We start from the raw sequence: 17,292 nt of genomic DNA, 5'->3' as shown, positions 1-17,292 counted from the left end.
ATAGCTAAGATAAAAAAGAATTATGTGCATTATTAAAAACAAAGCTCTACATTAAAATATGTCAAGCATGAGTTGCCTATTATTTAAATTTTGAAATACTTTCTTTTCTACAGTAGAATATATAAGAATACAGTTAATCTGCTTAGAAATCCATTTATTCTAATGTAGGATTCTTTCTGGATCTTGTACTAAGATTTCAGTTAATGCAACATATCTAAATATTTAATGGAATCATAAAGTATATAAAAATGGGCTAGCTGTTATGTAGTCCGTCTCTAACTTTTACAATAGTACACTAATATTTTTATTCAATTTGCACTATTTTTAAACAAGTTCTTGTAAATGAATTGTTGAATCAACAAATACTACACTAAAAAGATAGTTATAATTTTATTCTCTTGCTTCCTTCCCTCCTTGCAAAGTAAAAATAATGTAGGCTTAAGGGAATTTGATGGTTACTGGCAAACATACAATTACATATGTAGAAGGGGTCACAAAATTTCTATGGTAGAAATATTTTTATCAAATACAAATATATTTCATTTAGATGTCAATTTTAACAAGCACCTTCATTAAAACACTTACACAATATACATATTTATAATATGTAACATAAGGAAGGATATGTTTAGCAATATTAAAGGGAGCTGGGTCACTTTTAAAATAAATGCTTTATAAAATTTAAATTTCCAAGTTAATATTGACCCAATTTAATTTTTTAATTTCTAATTCCAATTCTCATCTCCTAGTGGCTATGTAGATACAGATATTCAATAGAAGAGAATATTAGTAGCTTAAAGTTGAATTGTGCAGTCCTTGGTGCTTTCTGAGCTTGGTTTTTTCTTGCAGATATTTGAGTAATCTCACCAGTGCTAATCGGAAGTGAGTTTATTCTCATGTTAATTCTACTGGCTAGCCCAGGGGTTTGCAACCTTAAACATTCAAAGAGCTACTTGGACCAGTTTCCCATACAAAACACCGGGAGCCACAAAACCTGGATGGGCGTGGCCAATTTGATGTCACTCACTCTCACCCAGTCACATGATCCTCTAGCCATGCCTACCCAGCCGTCATTAGGGTAGAGAACAAAAACACCGGGAACCACAAAAACCTTTTGAAATCTCTCTCACACTTTCTGTATCTCTCTCTCCCACCAACTCTGTATCTCTCTCTCTCTGCATCTCTCTCTCTGTATCTATGTCTCCCTCTCTCCCCCTCTCTGCCTCTTTGTCTGTCTATGTGTGTACATATTTATAATGTCAATGTGTGTGTGTGTGTGTGTGTGTATCTCTCTGTGTGTGTGTCTGAATCTCTCTGTCTCTCTCCCTCTCCGTCTCCGTATCTCTTTTCTCTCTCTTGGAAAGCTGGCCATTCTGGCGAGTTCGCCTTGGGACTCTTTGCTACTCCTCTTTCTTCTTAACAACTTTTTGGAAATCCGGGCTGGCTGAGGAGCAAGCATGAGCCATGGAGGACACTTTCCCGAAGATGACCTCCCCCCTCCTTCTCCTCTCACAACTTCTGGGCTGGCTATGGTGGGGCCAGGAGGGCGCACACAAGCAGGGACACCCTCAAGCCAGGCTCGGCTAAAGCGCACCAAAAGATGGACAGGTTGACTGGTTGATAGGCAAGCATCTTTGATGAGGGCACTCCGGCTTTCTCCAAGCTTGACCCCTGGGGTGGGCGTGTGAGGTTTGGTGGTGCCAACCCCTTTTTCCCACTGCCCTTCTTTATTATTCCAGCGGAGAGGTGCTGCCAGAGGCTTTGATTAAAAACTGTCCTCTGGGCAGCGAAAGCCCCCTGAGCAAGGTTTAAAACTGCGGCTGGGTGCTGTGGGCCTGTCCTCCTTTCCGTTGTCCCTTCCTCCTGGATCTCATTCCGCCAGCCCTCATATTAGCAAAACCAGTGTCAGTCACAGCTGGGTCAGACCAGTGTCTCGGGGCGGAGAGCAGGTTGGGCGTCTCCCCAAGCAACTGAGGCATGGCCAGCACCAACACGGGCCAGAATACATGCCAGCTAGAGTGAGGTGCCAGAGAATCAGCTCCGGCCACTTCTCCATCCCCCGCCATTGCCCTTACCTTCACAGGTCAGGCGAGGAGTAACTGAGAGAGGAGGGTAAGGGGTGGGGCCAGCCAATTGTGGGTTCACCTGACAGGGAGCCATAGCAGAGAGACGAAACAGCAGCATGTAGCGCCAAAGCTGTGGGTTGCCAACACCTGGGCTAGCCCTATCAGTGTTGGTGGGAGTGGTCCTGCTGGTTCCTTGAATGGGCTTTTGTTTAGTGTTAGTTTGTTTGGCAGTTCCTTGATTGGGTTATTGTTTGCTTTTTGATTGTAGAATTAATGTTAATCTTGGAGTTAATCTTTATTTATCTGGGTGTTGCTTACTGAGGAAGGAAGAGGTGTTTTGATATTTTTGTCTTTCTAATTGTCTTTTTAAAATAATATATAGATGTTGCTTTGTAGATATAGAGGTCATATAAAGGTTATGTAGAGGCCATGCACAGCAAACTGCCACGCCTCAGTACCTGTTAACCTCAAATGTTTCTGAGCTCACCCGAGAATCACCAATAATGATGCTGTTGCTATATACTCTTTGCTGCTTGCTAAAACTGTGTAACAAGCAATAAACTCTGCAAATGCAGATATACATTTTGGATACCCTGCTATGACTGGTTTCTGAATCCATCATTGCTTATCTTTTTGCGCCAGCTGATTTGTCAGAGTGGCAGGCTTCTACGAATTCTATAGCATTTTTGGAGTTGGCTTTGTCGAGAATGCTCACAGTTTCCTAGTTAAAGCTATGGTTAAGTCTGTCTATGTGTTCTGAAATTTAAGTTTTCATCATGTCTTCCAATTGATAGTTGATGTTCATGAATGGGCTCTCCTAGTCTTCCGCCTGCTTACCCTACATACCTGTAGTAATTGCTACAGTTCTTACACTGTATATTATAGATGACTGTTTTTCTTCTTCTGGGTCTCCTGAGTCTTTTGGTTTACTCAGGATGCTTTAGAAAGCTATAGTTGGTTTAGATGATGTTATGTTATTGTAATAGTCTGTTGATGGTTTCTGATGTGTCTTTGATGTGTGGCAATAATATTCTTTTCGGAGCTTCTGTTTGTTGTGCTCTACTGGGTTGACTAGTTAGGCACCTTTTGATGAAATTGCATGAATAACCATTTTGTTGGAAGACTCTGCATAGACCATTTGTTTCTGTTTTCTGATATTCAGGGTTGCTGCAATTTGTTTGTGCTTATCTAAAGTGTTCTTGCACAACTTCTCTTGTAGGACATTAGCTTGTTACTTTGCTGGTGGAGCACCTGGCTGGAGGGGTGGTTTTACAGTAGACCTGTGTTTTTAACCGGCCATCATTGCCTCTGCTGATGAGGATATCTAGGAAAGATAGTGTCTTCTGGTTTCCTTCTTTTCTGAATTTTATTCCTTTGAAGATGTTGTTGATAGTTTTGTGTGTGTTCTCTATTTAGTCCTTTTTATTATGACAAAAATGTCATCTAGGTACAGGATCCATACTTTGGGTTGTATATATGGGAGTGCAATGGATTACAGGCACTGCATTACAGCCTCTGCTATATTTTTTATTGGATTGGTATTCACTGGGATGTAAATTTTCTTTGTCTTCTTATAATTCTTTTGTATTTTGTATATATTGTGAGCTGTCCATATATTGTGAGCTGTGATTCAGTAAGATAATGATCATTTGGTCTTTATTTTAGTTTTTGAGGGCTATTCTGCCCTCTGCTTTGAGTTGGTATAAATTTTACAAAAAGACAGGTCTCCAACATCTACAAGGTAAGAAATGGGGGGGGGGGGGGGAGATCACTTTATATAAAGTTCAAACATATTGAATTTGGAATGGGTTCTCATTGGCTAGCATAATTTGAGACATAAAGCATCTAGAAAGCATGTCTAGCAATTGTACATTTCTATGCAAACATACAACATTCTAATATCCGTGGCATGATCTTATTAATGACTAATTGAATATTCAAGGTTGTGTTTCCAACATTATAATGAGTTTTCAGATTATTAAAGTTTTTAGTAAATTTCTGTCTACTGTATTTTTCGGGGTATAAGACACTCTGGAGTATAAAAAAACCTTAGTTTTGGGGGAGGAAAATGAGAAGAAAAAAATTCTGCCTCTGCCTACCAGCATCCATGGTATTCAGATGGCTAGCTTCTGGTCAGTGTGTAAGAGTTCATGACTTGGAACACATGGTAACAAGGTCAGCCAATGAATAGGCATAGAAACTAAGTCAACCAATGAGGGCTATTTGAACTCTGAAACAGTTTTGCTGTGTGAACAATAAGGAGACAGGAAGGAGCCTGGTTTAGCTGAGAACTGAAAGTGAAACTGCTTGTGTTTTGCTTGTATTTACTGCTGCCTTAGAAAACCTGCTTTTGGTATTATATTGTATATTATTATTATTTTGAATCCTGCTGAATCAGTTACTTGTGTGTGCTTTCTGAATGTGATTGCTGCTGCAAACTCTGACCAGCCAGGTCAGCTTTAGCACTTATTGCAGCCTGATTCAGCACAGCTAATTGGCGGATGGATCAGACTGCCAGAATACCCCCAATCAGCTGTTCCAGGGCACAGGGATTGCCACAGATCATAGCTGCCTCCATGCCTCATGTTTTTGGTCTCTGATGGGTGGGGCTACATTCGTTGTATAAGATGCACCCAAATTTTCACCCTCTTTTTTTGGGTGGGAGTGCACCTTATGCTCTGAAAAATACAGTAATCTCTCTTGCTGGCTTTGAACAGAATATACACCGAATATGGCATACATATGGAAACGTATGACTAGTTTTCCCCCTAACAACTTTATAAGGATTATTCTTTATATTATTCATGTTGTCTGGTATCCTTGTATGGATTGTACCAGAAGTTAAACCAATTTCATTGTATATGATTGCAATGACAATAAAGGCTTTGAAATGTTTCAACTTTTTTATCAGAATTTAATATTCTTTTAAAGAAACTAGACACATTAATCAAAGGCACTCCTGGTTACTAAAAACATCAGCCTCCTGCTCTTATCAATACCATAGCCTACATGACAATCATCAGATTATTCCTCCAGTCAAGCTGGCTTTTAAAAATGTCAGTTAGAATGACACACAAATTAAGAGATAATTTGTTCAAAAGGCTGTTAGCATTAGTTCCACCTCTACAGCAAAGTAATTCATTTTCATCGCTTTAGTGGTATTTTTAAATCTACAATGAAATTTAAGTAAAATATTCCACAATGGGAGGAAGAATAAAGATGAAAGGCTTAACCAAAAGATGGAAAATGAGTGGTATAGTACTCTTGTGCTGGTCCAAAGTTCGGTATATTCCACCTATTAAAGAGGTATTTAAAAGTTATCTTAGATAACTTTGGAAATAATTTATTTAAACCCATTATTTGCACTTCTACCATTGTAAGATTTGTAACAGTTCCAAGATTCAAATCTTTATTTGATTAAAATGATTCAATTTACTTTGCTTTTATGGTTCGTGTCTCATCCTCCATATACTAAACATGAATTGTTCCATTTTAGTTATTGCTTTGTCACTTTCTGATATTTATTATATTTCTGCATTAATAATTTTCACTTGTAATTGTCTTCTTTTAAACATTGCAATTGAACTTAAATCAATACTTGCAAAGCTTGTGAATGGATACACCTTACAACTGCAAATAATATCTGGAAAGGAGATGGTAACGTGTACATTAACACATTGTTATTATTTTACACACGCGAACACAGGTCCACATCCCGCCAGTCTCTCTTGCCGCAAAGGCAAGGATGAGGACCGTCCCGTGTAGTTTGGCAGCGACCCTGAGAGAAGGTTGTGAAAGCGGCCAAGGAATCCAGCAACTTTTATAAGCGGCACCAGACTTAATCCTAGCGTCCCAGCCATGCCTCCCTTGCCTCTCAAGGCTAAACACCTTTCAGCGGCCAGCAAAAGGCTGCAAAATGAGGGTTAAGCCAAAGAGCCAAGGGAACGGCGACTCAATGGCCCTTGAGCGGTCTGAGGGCAGAAAGGGCAACCGCGCCTCACCTCGCGGGGCTGAAAAGCTCCCACCGCCGCTTCTTTGCCCAAGTAGCCAGCAATCACCGGCGTCGGCCTGCCTTCTGATTGGCTGAAGGGAGGCAATTAGGGCCGCCTCTCTCTAATCTCCTCATTTTTCTCTCCGCGCGCTCCCGGGACCGCCAGACCAACAGCCAGCGAGCGGCAGTGGGTGGCGGAATGTTTTGCGTTGCTATAGCAGCGGGGATTGTTGTTGCAGCTCTTTGAGGACCGCCCCCCCCTCCGCTTCGCTTGCGCGACTCGTCGTTTCGCTTCGAACTTCGCGGGCGGCGGGAAGGCGCTGAGTGCGAGAGGTTCGACCCCAAGCGCTACCAGCAAGGCGGGCAGCGGCAGCGGCTGTCGATGCTGGGCGTGTGAGCGAATGCGTTTGCCTCCAGAGATTCTCGATACATTTTTTGCCGGTCAGAGGAGAACCTAATTCACAATAAAGCTTACAAATACGGTAGAGCGAGAAGCTCCCCCTCTCGTTTCCTCCTTATTTTGTCACCCGTGGGAGTCCGCCTTATCAGAGTCAGGGAAAGAGTTCGTTTTTTCCTCACAACATGCTTGCGAGGTAGGCAACCTGGCCTCCCGAGAATGACCAAAAACATTGGGTCGGAGGTGAGCTTCACGGTCTGCCCTTGGTTTTGAGACCAGATCATTCAGGAGAGGATTTTCTTTTCCTGAAATAATACTGGTGAGAGTTGATGGGATTAAAAACCGGAGAACTTTAGATATTGTGATTTCGTGTCTGTGTCTTTCCTCTCCACACCCCTGCTTCTTTTGTTTTTTATCTGCGAAAAATTTAAAATCTGTGCAGATTTTATTGATGTATTAAATCAGGGGTGAGCAGTGCTATATCCGTTAAATATCTGCTTTATGATCTACTACAAGCAATACTTCATTTCTGTTTTCTGCCTTCCATCTGTATTAGTAATAGCAGGGAGAGTGTGTTGTGTGCAAGTGAAGATAGCAAGGGTAAAGGTATGGGAATTGTGATGTGTTGCCCATTGTCTAGTGAACCCTTTGTCCATTAAAGTTCCTTCCAGATACTGGATTCCGGCTGATTATTACCCACTTTTAAAGAAGCCCAAGCTTACGCTTTTTGCCTTAGGTATTTGAAATACATCACTGGCTTTTTGAAAATATAAACTACATATAGTCACCAATAAATCTTTAGTTTAGTATTGAAAAGAAGATTGGAGTAAATTGCAGGTGTAAATACAGGGAAAGTATTTACAGGGGAAAAAACCTGCATTTATCCCCATAGGGCAGAGAACATAGGATGTCTGGTGAAATGCAAAATGTTTAATTTGAACTATGCACTGCACAGGTATGAGGAATACAAATAAAGAGTGGACCCACAAATTGACATGTACTATGTGGCAAGTACATTATTTATACTCATGTGATTTTTTTAAGGGGGAGGCTGTCTGACTTTCAACCCATTACCTTAAGATTGCTTATATTTAAATTAATGTTAATGTTGTTATAAGATATGCAACATGAAGCAGAGTACACTTAATAAACTGAACATTTCAGATCCCAATTTACATTTTTGTTAATCCAAAAGGAATAGGAATGCATAGAGAATGGTAGCTATAATAATATATTCCTGTGGAGGCTCCTGTGGAAAGAGTCAAAGGGATCTAAAATCTTTACAAAATGTGAAGCCTTTTTTTTTTTCCTGGGGAGCTAGGAATGAAAAGATGGGAGACATGTTACATATGTGCAATGCTTATCAGTCTAAGCATTTCCCTGTTACTGATTTACTTGTATCCAAAATTATATTAGTTTGCATTTATGACATATACTAAAATTCCATTACAGGTAGTCCTCAACTTATGATCACAATTGAGCCCAAAATTTCTGTTGTTAAATGACACATTTGTTAAGTGAGTTTGGCCCCATTTTACAACCTTTCTTACCACAGTTGTTAAGTGAATTGTGGTATTGTTGGAAGAAATACCCATCTGGTTCACCATTTCTGACAGATGGCAATCTAGTCTCTACTCGACAGCTTCCAGTGATAAAAATCCTACTGTCAGGTTCCAAAGGGTTAATGAAAACAGCCAAACACGGAGATAGTTTGAAAATGCAGTTTTTCTTATTCCTCCAGCACAATCGGACCAGCAAAGCACTAAGGCAATGAATAAATTGTCAGAGCTGACACCCCATGCTCCCCACCACCTTTTATAGTTACTTGGAGAGGTATACCCTCTGGCCCTTGTCAGTCGAGCTGCCAAGACTCGTGCTTACCAGATGGAGATTTCCCTCCACAAGCAGTCCAGCTGCCATTGGGGAAGTAGGTTGTGGAAACTGCAGTGGGTTGCGGGGTTTATGAGGCAACTCCGATAGGATGTATCTGTGGCAGTCTTTGTTCTTGTGTACCCCACTCCCTTCCTGGCTTATCCTCATGGAACTCTATAGCCAATACTGTGGCAACCCTGTTTAGATGCAGGTTCGGTGTAGTGTCAAGACCAGCCTTGAAGTAATGCACCACCAACCTTTCTGGCCACATCTTCACTTTGCCGGCCAGATGCCAGAACACTCTGATATATTCGGCTACTGCTTCCCTCGTTGTCTTACAGCCAGCAATTCTACTTCCTCCTGCTGGATCCTGGTGGCATCTTCGAACCTTTCCTGCAGTGCCATCAGGAACAGATCAAAGTCCCAGAGTTCCACAGCATGATCCCCATACAAATCAGCCACCCAGTTGGCAGCCTCTCCGTCCATCACTGCTGTCATGGCCGTCACCATGTCCCACTGCGACATATACATATGGCCATAACAATCCATGTGATGTAACACCTGGCCTAAGGAGGGGGGTACTCTTTCTGGGCTACCATCAAAAGTAGCCTGTATTGCCAGTGACCCCCAATATCTCATCACTCTGGGCCCATAACCAGCTGGAGAAACCCTCTGGGTAAGGAGAGTGTGGGGTGCATAAGTTCTCTCGTGCCGCTCGTCACCTGTAGGTGTCCCGGGTAGCTTGGAGTACCCCTAGTTTGGGCTGCTGATCTCCTACTCTTGCGGCCCCTTGGGCACCATACCGTTCTGGACTGGTTGTCCTAGACTGTCCAACGACTCCCCCTGCCTGTCAGGGTCCATGTTCCAGGGATCCTGCTGCAATATCTCACCAATCACTGCCACATCCATTATCTCAGAAGCCCACTGCCCCAAACATTTCCTGCAGCATCTGTAGGGCTTGGCTGCCCAACACAGTGGAGTAACTCCAATAGCTGTCTAAGCTGCGCCTTTCACGCCATTGGGTGAAATGGGTTCCAGAAGGGGGAGCATGCGATGGGAAGCCTCTGTGGTCCTGAACCACTGATGAGCCCAGACACCAATTTCCTATCATTCCTGCATGGGTTTGCCCCGCATTGGCCTCTAGAGGTTCTGCTGTAGGCTTCCATGCCACCAAGTGGTCCTTAGACTTACATCTGGTGTCTCTCCTGCTGGTCCTGACACAGCCTCCAGCACAGTTGTATCAGTTGCCACAGCAGACTCCTTCAAGTCCACAGCCTCCAACCCAAGCACTGTACCTTCAGCCATGGTGGGAGCTCTGGTGTAAGCTCTGGTGGGAGCTCTGACAAAACTGAAATATAAGACCTTAATTTTGGGGGAAGAAATCAGGAAAAAAACCTTTCTGTCTCTTTCCCAGCAGCATCCTTCAGTATTCATGACTAATGTCTTTGCTACCTCGGTTGGAATCTGATTCCTGAAGCAGCCCAGGGAACTGCCATGGGGGTGACAGGTGGGGCACGAGATGGGGTGGGGTGGGGCGCACATCTTACTTGAGCCTGGCAGCTCCACCGCTTCTCTCTCTTGACTGCTCTATGCAGGGAAACATCTTGCACAGTAAAGAAAAACTTCTCATGAAGTTTTTCTTTATTGCTCAAGGTTTTCCCTGCAAAGACTGGCTGAGAGATGCAACAGAGCTGCCAGATTCTATTTAGATGTGCATTTTGCAGTGGGGCACAATTTGGGGGTGGCAGGTGGGGCAGGGGATGGGGTGCCCTGCATCCCAGCCAGCGGTGAAGATGTACCCCGGGTGCTGCTAGATTCTCCCCTCCCCTTGCTCGTTGGGGTGGGGGTGGTGAAGGCACCTTCCAGGCCTGGGACCCGGCAGAAGAAACTTCACCCGGCATGCTGCCTCTACTCTCCTGTCAGCTGTTAACCGGGAGAGAGGGCGTGAAACCGTGGTCACTGGCAGCAACACTTTAGGGGTGTGGGCAGTGGGCTCCAAGAAGCGGCTGCCTGCCCTACATTGATGGCTGAGTTCCGCTGTGCCCCTTCCCTGGCAGGCAGGACCAGCAACTGGGTCACGCGCTGCTGCACTCACTTCGGGCCTGCAGCACCTGAATGGGTGCACCAAGTTAGCAAGTCCTCTTGTGGCCTTTCAGGGAGGAGAGTCGGGCTTGGGGCTTCCTAGCCGGAGCAGGGCCCACGCCAGCATCGCTGCTTTCTCCAGGGACCAGAACGGAGGAAGGGCCTGAAAGACGTGCATGGCAAGATCTTTGGGAGAAGTTCCTGGTCTCCAGGCCATCTCTCTGCACCTTGGGTCATCCTGGAAAACCAAGCTGGGATACTTTGGCTGCCCCCGCTTGATCTCTGCCCACGGACTCCCTAAAAGTGGTAGAAAGAAAGAGGAGAAGGGCGCACGGCTCTTTTGTCTTCTGCAGACTCACATTTCCTTTTCAGCTGGCCAGATCCGTTTCAGGTGGCAGATCTGGCCAGCTAAAAAGAGAATGTGAGTCTGTGGTGGAAGGAGGCTTGACAGGTGTCAGAGGGGCAGCAAGCACTTGGCAACTCCTGAGGGGACTGAGCCCTCCCCGCTCGCAATGCCCTGAGGGTATTGCTGGCAGCTGCTTCCCGCAGCTCAGGAGGTCTGTGCTCTCCTCACTGTTGTTGCTACTCAGCCACCTCAAAGGACATAGGCAGAAGGCAGCAGTGGCCATGACCCGGGTTTCCTTTGCTGCCTGCGCACTCTGGGTGGTCAACAGCCAAGTTGGCAAGCCATCAATTGACCGGCTGCCTCTGATCTGCCTGCCTTATGTCCGTGCCCGGCTCCTACGCCCTTGCCCGACCACACTTCCCTCTCACTTTTCTTCCTGCCTCTCCCGACTGATGGTGCTGGCCAGGAGAAAAAAAAAGGCAGAGTCTGTAGAGGAGGAGGAGGGTGCATGGCTCTGCGATGAGCACCAGGGAACTGGGAAGGAAAGCATATTCAGGTGGCAGCATTTGCTGGAACCACCTGCCACCTGAAACACGATGCACTTTTTTGGCCTCTGCAAGTTCCCTTTTTGGAATCAGGGAGGGGATCGTGGCACTACAACTCAAATACGCTTTCATTGAAAAGGCTTTGAATGCAATTCCACAGGCTGCTTTGGGAATCAGGGCTCCATGTGAAAGTGAGGATCCCCGCCTCATGGAACCACTTGACAATGTGACCTGCAGAGTGGGTGGGGGGAGCTACATTTGGAGTATAAGATGCACCCAGATTTTCACCCTCTTTTTGGGGGGAAAAAGGTGCATCTTATACTCCGAAAAATATGGTAACTGTTCCATTGGTTGATTATTCTCACTGTCCAAAAATTTCTCATTTCTAGGTTGAATCTCTCCTTAATCAGTTTCCACGCATTATTCTTTGTCTGGCCTTCAGATGCTTTGGGAAATAGGATACCCCCTCCTCTCTGTGACAACCCCTCAGATACTGGAACACTACTATCATGTCTCTTCTGGTCCTTCTGTTCACTAGACTAGCCATGCCCAGTTCCTGTAACATTCTTCACATGTTTTAGCCTCCGGTTCCCTAATCATCTTGCTCTTCTCTGCACTCTTTCTATAGTCTCAACATCTTTTTTATATTGTGGTGACCAAAACTGGATGCATTGTTTTTGGTGTGGTCTTACTAAGGCTTTAGAGAGTGGTATTAGTACCTCACATGATCTTGATTGAATCCCTCTGTTAATGTAATTTAGGATTGCATTGGCTTTTTTGGCTGCCACTGCATACTATTGACTCATTTTTAATTGGTTGTCCACTAAGACTCTAAGATCCTTCTCACAGTTACTGCTATTAAGCCTTGTTTCACCCAGTCTATATAAGTACTTTTGGTTTTTCTTGCCTGTGAAAGTCTTTACTTTTCCCTACATTGAATTTCATTTTGTTAATTAGGGCCCAGTGTTCAAATCTGTTGAACTCGATCTGGATCTTGAGCCTACCATCTAGGGTTTTTGCTATTCCTGCCAGCTTGATATCATCTGCAAATTTGATAAGTTCCCCTTCTATTCCCTCTTCTAAGTCATTTATGAAGATATTGAAGAGTATTGGACCTAAGATGGAACTTTATAGTTCCCTTCATGCAGATGTAGTAACGTTAAGGACTACTCATTGAGTATGCTTTGTCAGCCAGTTACAAATCCATCTGATGGTGATGCTATCTATCCCACTTTTTTCTAGCTGACCAAGTAGTACTGGTTGGATTTTATTCTATTGCTTCTGTTTGTATTATGTTGAATTCTAATATGACGTGACTGTTGGCCAAAATTCTGGCAATTTCACCTCTACCACTTCTCTATTAGTAAGAATCAGGTCCAGTATAGCTTTTCCTCTAGTTCCCTCCTAAAAGTATTCGTATTGGATGACAAGATTCTCAGCGAGGTTAGTTAGGAATCTGTTTAATCTCTCACTTGCTGCAGTTTGTCTCCCAGTTGATATAAGGGTAAGTTAAAGTCAGTCAGGTTCAGTCATGTTTGACTTTGGCAAGTTTATAGGCAAGTGCACCATGCTACCATGTCAAGCACAGCTTTTTTCAGTTATTGGATGTTGGATTTTTGTTATTGGCTTTGATGTTATCTAGTTCTTTGCTTGACCTTCTTGATCCACTAACCATTCACAGCATCATTGACACCTCCAATGAATTTGCATGCATGATGTGGCCAAAGTAAATCAAGCATAGTCTTGTAATTTTTGCTTCTAGTGATGGTTCTAGTTTTATACAATTCGGCACCTCTCTGTTGGTTGCTCTGACTGTCCAAGGCATTAATTTTTCTTCAATCAGCCATTCTTAGTGTCAAGACCTCATACCCATACATCATTATAGTGAGCCTAAGGTTATCCTGCGCTTGATTTCAGGTGTAGAATGGCCATTGTGAACAATAAATAAATAAATTCTTGAACTAATTCAATTTCTTCATTGTTGATTTTAAACATCTCATGTCCATCTGCAGCTGTGTTTTCTTGAAAATTAGACTCAATCCTAATTTTTCATTTTCATCCTTCCTTGATTTTTCAGATCAATTTTTCCAGGTCTTCTTTATTTTCAACTATAAAAATATAAGTATAAATAATATAATTTTCTATATCTTACTCCTAATCTTGACACTAAACATTCCTTATCTCTGTAATTTTTGCTTCCTTGTTCATGGCTTGTGGGAGGGGCTTCAGAGTGGCAATACACCTCACTCTCCACTTCCAGCATTTACTTATCTAAAACATGATCACCTCACAGATAATCTTCCAGCCATTTATTGAGATTGCTAACCTCTATTCGCTATCCTTATCATATTCTTGTGAATTATTTCCAGCAGCAGGTGCTGACCTTTCTTATGCCCAGCATTACATGGGTGGATAAGCCGCACCTGTGAGTAACTGAAGGAAATAACTGCAGATGCAGTTTCTTAGGCAGAGTTGTACATGCTGGCAGGCACGTTGACTCTCAACTGAAAGGAAAAATAATGGAACACTCCCCGCAGCAGTGGGATGATGAATCAGTCAGACTATTCAGAAAGCAAAAAGTCAGTGTCACTTAATGTAGAAGTGCTGTTCTATGTTAATTACCTGGCATTCTGATATATTCCATCAAAAAAATAATAACAATCCCAGCCTGATTTCAAATAGAACAAATAGTATCCCTCCTTCACAATATAGGACATATCAATTGAAACATATTGGTTAACATATTGGGAACACATATTTGGGAAGTGTTTGCATTTATGTCCGTAGAAAAGGATGCAATATTTTACTATCATCTATTATATTATTATTTTTTAAATTTAAATAATTTAAAATAATAATAAATAATTTAAATTTAAAACAGTCTCTTCTTTGCTAGCTTTTTGCTTTAACCACTAGAGCAAACCAGCTCTTATATAAAATATATTATCACTTTATACTCACTGCAATCAACTAAGACTTTCCTCATCCAAGCTGCTGATACCCTGCTTTAAAAGATACTCAGTGGAACCAGCTATAAGTTTATAAGTGGTCAAAAAAGAAAAAAAAATAGTTGGCTTTGTTGCTCTAAGTTTAACTCTGAGTACAGGAAATGGCCACAATGTTCATTACTCCTTTTAAGCAGGAAAAGATGCAAGGTGTGACTGCAATATCACAATGATTCAGCTGGACTGTTGACACAATAATACAATTACTGGATTTTCCTCCATTGCTTGCTACTTGCCAACACTTGCTCCACTTTGTCATAATCTTTAACTTTGAACTGAAGATATTTGTTATTCCTAAAAAAGCGTCGTCCAGCATGCTATCTCTATGAATTTAGGACTACAATGATTCAGCTGGGTTGCTGACAGTATGAGTCCAATCAGTGAGATTTATGAGTTATTTCTGAAACTTTCCAGACCAGCTTATTCAACTCTATGAGCCAGAGCATGATCTCCAATTCTAACTGGAGAATAATAGATTGTGCCCCAGCTAAGATCAAGTGCATTTCCTTCAAATGACAGCTGCCAGAAAGAACTTTGTGTATAAAGACCATTGTTAGGGCCCCTGTAAAACCCACAATCATCCACCAATCATCTCATGCAAGTGTCGAGTCCCAGTACCTAGGAAAAAGCCCTGTCTTCACTGTTTTTTGTAGCTGGTTGAATCATTTACAATGGAAAAGCTTTTACAGGATTAATTCCTAGGATAAAAAGCTTCCTGTGATTGAAAGGGAACCTAAGTCTGACTTTATTTGGCATGGATTGTGATCTTCTCCCTCAACTGTCTATGACTTCACTTTCTCTATTGGAAGAGTAGGCATGGTAGACGCTTCAGATATGAACGGTCAAGGATTTGCATCAGAGGAGGGAGGACACTGACCTTTGCAGACTGACTAACTTGCTTTCCCATCATTGTCTGGGATGAATAACATCCATAACTAACGACGTTTACTGCATTATTTTGGAAAGCCTCTCTCTTGGCCCCATCTATCTCAAAGTGTTGTTGTTGTTGGGGGGGGGGGGTTGATTGCATCTGGTGTCATGGCAAGTCACAACATGAAGGCTAAACCAAAGTTGTTGAAACTACACGGAAGTGATTGAACACTATTTTAGATAGCCCTGGTCTGTTTCTGACTTAGAAGTAAGATGTTCTGTGGGAAAAGAAAAACTGACAAAGTATTTTTTCCATTTATGAAAGCATCCATGTTTTACCTTGCATTAAGGAAGATGTTTTACCTAGAGTATAATAACATGGAAATTGTTTTTCTTAGAGTTTAAAATTGAAAGTTTTAGTGGAACAGGTAGATGTGAACTTCAAACTCTCACAGGGCATTTAATTAATTTGTAGAATTTATTTTCCCAGTATATTGCACTAAATATTCTAAACTGTTTGGGAAGTTCCCATTAACATTTGTGTTTGATTAATAAAGGGAGGATATAAGCCTAAGCTTAAAGCTTTTACCTGGATGTTAAACCTGTCCAGAAAAAAATCATGTTTGAGTTAGAAAATAAATATGGAATGGTCAATACATTCAGCTTTCTAAAGCATCTATTTATTTTAAATATATATTTGTTACTTTCAACCACAGTTCTTAGAGCTGCCTAAATCATAACATAAAAATAAAGTTCAAGCAATAGAACAGCAGGAAACTAAATACCATTGTAAAAAGATTGTTACAATAAAAGTCATAAAGAAATAAATTAAGTTTTCACTGGTATTTAAATCTAAAATTAAGTTATACTAGATCAACAGCAAGGATGAACATTTGTATTAGTTAAAATCATGTACTTTAGTTTCCAATAAAGGAAAATATTTGTAGCTCAAGATTGAAATGAGGAGTCCTTGGTATTCTCTGAGCTTGATTATTTTCTTACAGACATTTCATTATCCTAACTAGGTAACATCATCAATACAAGTAAGGACAGGGTTTTGCTGTCAGTTTATATTCTAGTGGCTTGCCTTGTCAATGTTGTAGGAGGGTGAGGGGTAATCTTAGAGATGCTTTGGTTGGGCTGTTTACTGTTTATTGGCTGTTTACTGTTGGCTTCTTTGGCAGTTCCTTGATTGTGGTATTGTTTACTTGATTTACTTGAAATCAAGATCTCATTTGATGTCCCAACACTGTTCATATCCCTAGATCTGGACTTAGCCACAGAATCTATGATCACATTGCTCCATAGCCTGACTTCATTATATACATGAAGATTAAAATGCCCAGAATTATAGATCTCATAAACCTCTGCCTAACCACATATTTCCAATTTGATGGATAAAGTTACCAACAAGTTAAAGAAATACCTAGGGGTTAACCATGTGTGGAACTTATAGCAGAGGTCATTATGCAACATCTAGAAGCCATACCACTTCCATAAATACAGCCCAAAATATGAATCAGATATGTATAATACACCTTTGCCATAATAAAAAAGGATCAGAGAACATCCACAGAAACATCAATAACATCTTCAGTTTACTAGAGAAGAATAAAACAGCTCGCTATCCTTCATGAACATCCTGATCAGCAGAGACCACAGTGTCAAACCAGAAGCACAAATATACAGAAAAACTCCCTCACCAACTAAGTACTGCACTACCAAATCAACAACCCAACCTTCCATGAGAGAAGCTGCGTCAGAACTTTATTTAGATGAGCACAAACGTACTGCAGCAATCCTGAATAACAGAAAAAGAAAACAGAGCACCTGTATAACATACTCCAGCAAAATGCAACTTTATCAAAAGATGCCTGATCACTCAACTTAACACTCCACAACACAAACCATAATTAAATGAATAATACTGCCATACATCAAAAACATCCTAGAATCCACTAACAGACTATTACAGCCACATGGAATCGGAGTAGCACAAAAGCCAGTTCAAAATATTCTTTTTTATTTTTTTCTATATAAAGTTTTTTATTTTTTCATTTTCATAACATATCACCACATGTATACTATTACATAGCCAACATTGTATTGTGTTATTAA

Source organism: Natrix helvetica (assembly GCF_964273705.1).
Source record: "Natrix helvetica genome assembly, chromosome: Z".
Lineage (NCBI taxonomy): Eukaryota > Metazoa > Chordata > Lepidosauria > Squamata > Natricidae > Natrix > Natrix helvetica.
This window is presented reverse-complemented; position numbering follows the sequence as displayed.